Here is a 3,597-nt window from a genome sequence, read left to right on the forward strand (position 1 = left end):
AGCTGTGGGTCTGTGACTGGAGTCTGGGAGGCAAATGGCAGAGCATTACCTACATCTTCCTTCAAATAACTACCCATTTAATTTGCATGGTAAGTTCACTTCCTTCTCTGCATGTAAACCTCATCTTTAAGTTGTGGCTGCCCTGTGTGACTAAGAAGTATAAAGATACCAAAGGTTAGCCCAGCCTACTTGGTCTCTTGTTAGTAGGTCACTTTCTGTCACTTTAGGGAAGAAAGGTATGCGACATTTATCTTCATGCTTGCCTTATTGAAACCTGATTCCCCAGTCCCCAGGTGAACCAGGAGCAGCTAGCTTCTCTCTCTTTGCATAAGGAGTACAGATTCACTGCATACAAGTAAGACACAAGAAAGTGGCAATGGCATCTGCAGTCCTCCTGAGACCCCTTGGAATTAAAGACAAGACCTTTAGCCAAAGGGCAGACTTAGAGATCTTGGTTTCTCACCACCTCAGGCCATGTGGGTGGTCACTGACTGAAGAGAAGGGGTCTCTTATGATTCTTGCAGCTGGTGGGATCCAGCGGACATTAGGTATTTTGCCACCAGTCAGGGGAGGAACTGTATTTTTCCAGTGGTGCATATCCTGTTGCTGGTGGCTGTACCTGAGAGACTGCCATGAGACCCTCTCTAAAAATGGTGCCATTTGGGAGTAGCCCTGACTTACTGAGAGGCCAGAAATTCAGTATAAATAACCCATAAATCAATACAGCTAAAAGCTATTCACATGCTTACACACCTAACAGTCGTGAGAATGGGGCACAGGGTAAATGATCCCAGGCCTTATTTTAAAAGGGGAAGATGGCAGGCTGAGCAGGATGAAAGCCTGACAGATTACTCCCGCAGTTTCTCGTTGCTGCCACACGGTGTCGCTGTTGAAGACGTGTTTAGTATGGTTTGATCCACCCCCCAGATGGTTCCCTGGCTGTCTAGTTCCCGCACAGGTTTCAGTGGTTGTTTGAAGGATGATCCCCATGCTCCTCATTCTATACTGCACTCAGACAAGGTGCTACAGTGCAAATGTCTGTGTTCACCCATGGTTCCCAAGCACGGCAGCTGTGCTGGTGGTGGGTCTTGGGGAGGTCAGGTCCAGATGCTATGCCTGCATCAGCCTGACTGCGCACCTTCCCTGGCCTGAGTTGGAATCTTCTCCCAACCTTCCCTGGCTTTCCTGCTGAGGGCTGTTCTGAAGCACGCATCATACTTGCCATTTTGCATGTTGTTTTGACACATGGAAGTGGGCCCACCGTGTCCCCAGAGAACTGCTGACCATGCCCATTGGTATTTGCTGTTCAGATCCCTGTGTCTGACTGGCCATAGGTGGTTTTATTATCTTCTTCCCTCTGGGTAGCAGATGCTTTCTTGCTCTGTATAACTTCCAAGTATATATGATTTATCTGGGCCACTTCTTACGTAACTAAGAAGAGACCCTAGATACGATTTTCTGGGTGATGCTGATTCCTCTTAGGTGACCTTGGGCTCTCCCCAGGCATGGGATGGCTGCCATAATTTATAACTATCCATCTTAGGAGATGCTTATTTAATCTCTGCCTCAAAAAGTATCATGTTACAGGAACCTAATCAACAAAACAAACAAAGAAGCAAAATATAACCAAAGACACTGAAGTTGAGAAAAGGCCAACAGTGACCAGAGGGGAGAGGGGAGGGAATTTCAGGGGAAAAGGGTGAAGGGTTTGTAGGAACAATTATAAAGGACACATGGACAATAACGCGGTGGGGAGGGTGTGGAAATGGGGGGGGGAGGTGGGGAGAGCTGGGGGTTAGGCTGGGGTGGGGGGAAAAGGCAGAGAACTGTACTTGAGCAACAATAAAATTAGAGAAAAAAAGAAGTATCATGTTACATAAGAAGAACTACATTCCACAGAAAAGTAGACATAAAACTCCTACTGAAATTATACTAAGTTGGAAAACAAAGCCCCTGTTTCTTATTGTTTGTATCAACATTTAAAACCATTTTGACCAGACAGTTCAGAGCTTAATGTCAAATTTTGCAGATGCCACCCAGAGGAAAAAGCAGGCCTGAAAAAGAGGGGGAAGGGGGAGTAGCATCTGGCAGTGACAGTTTTTTGAAAAAGAATTTCTTTTATTAATTCTAGAGAGAGGGGAAGGGAGGGAGAAAATAAGGGAGAGAAACATCAGTGTGAGAGAGAAACATCAATCGGTTGCCCCTTGCATGTGCCCCAACTGGGGACTGAACCTAGACCAGGGACCAAACCCACAACACAGGCATGTGCCCTGACCAGGAATTGAACCCATGACCTTTCAGTTTGCAGGATGACAACCAACCCACTGAGCCACACTGGCCAGGGCAGGGAGTGACAGTTCTGACAAGAAGCCTCAGGGTCCCAAAGGTGGTGACAATGCAATAAAAGTCAGACATATTCCATGTGGAAAACATAGAAAAATCATGGGAGCCTTGGAAAAGTTGGTCTGGAATGAGATTCAATGAAGTGGCCGCACAATATAGTGATGGTAAAGTCAGGCAAGGGAATGACTTGGGTTGGATGACCAGAGGGTCCATGGTGGGACCATCTCAAGAGGCAACACTCGGTTTGTTTGTAAGTGTGCTGGACAAGCCTGTGTTGCAGACCCTCCAGTTAAGATGAAATTTGGATATCATATTATTATGGTTGAAGGGAGAAAATAAAATTGTATGAAACACTAAAAAAACCCCGTTTTGACAAAAGTCAGCAACTCTGTTGTTTGTGTTTGCAAACAATCTCTTGCTAGACTAGTTAAAAGAGTGAAGGTCACTGTCATGAATTCTCGAAAAGGCCCATAAGAGAAGAAATTGTTCCCAAGTGGCAGCAGGGACAGTCAGGGCTCCTTTCTTCCTCTCTAGTTTGTCTGATGGGCTTTTCTATCTTGAGGCATTTTTTCCTTAACAACGGCAATGTCCCAAGGGCAAGTTTAGTTTGAAGTTGGTAACTTTTGTGAATTGAGGCCTTTTAGCAGTTATCTTCAAGGCTGTGTTGAAGACCCATAAAACTAAAGATTTCTGAGGATGCCAGTTCGGGTCCTCATTAGAGATTCCTGGCAAATACACATTAATTCTTGAGGCCACAACTGTCTAGCTCTAAATAAAGAGAATCCCTCTTCTTGGCCTTATTTTCAAGGCTGGCCATGATAAAACTTTGAACTGACCTCCCAGTGGGAAAGGCATTGACCCCTCTCAATTCCCTTTCTGCTCCACAGGGTCTGAGAAATCCCCCTAAGGAAGGGGGAGAAACACGAGGACTGGTCTTGAATTGATTATGTGTTATATGGATATTTCAAGGCTGGCTTCTCAGGCAAAATACTTTCACCCAGCTGGGCTCCACATGTAGAAAAGAAGGGCTCTTTTATAAAATACCCAATGCAAGATGTTGACCTCTTGAAATCCTTTGGGCAGAACATTTCAAAGAGTGGATATTGTTAAAGGCCACCTAAAAGTTGAAAATAGTAAATCAAAGTTAATCAAAAAGGGCTGAAAGGACAACCTGTAGCCAAGTTGAGGTGATAGACAAAGCTAGGATTGTGGGAGGTGAAATCCCCTCCCCTCCCCTCTGACTCACACCCCCAT

General features: G+C 45.3%; 1 pseudogene; it reads left to right on the forward strand.

Moving 5' to 3' along the window:
* The first annotated feature begins 2,029 nt into the window (after positions 1-2,029).
* Positions 2,030-2,682, forward strand: LOC123480350 (peptidyl-prolyl cis-trans isomerase NIMA-interacting 4-like; annotated as a pseudogene).
* The last annotated feature ends 915 nt before the right edge of the window (positions 2,683-3,597 follow it).

The sequence above is a fragment of the Desmodus rotundus genome, chromosome 13, assembly GCF_022682495.2.
Source record: "Desmodus rotundus isolate HL8 chromosome 13, HLdesRot8A.1, whole genome shotgun sequence".
NCBI classification, from domain to species: domain Eukaryota; kingdom Metazoa; phylum Chordata; class Mammalia; order Chiroptera; family Phyllostomidae; genus Desmodus; species Desmodus rotundus.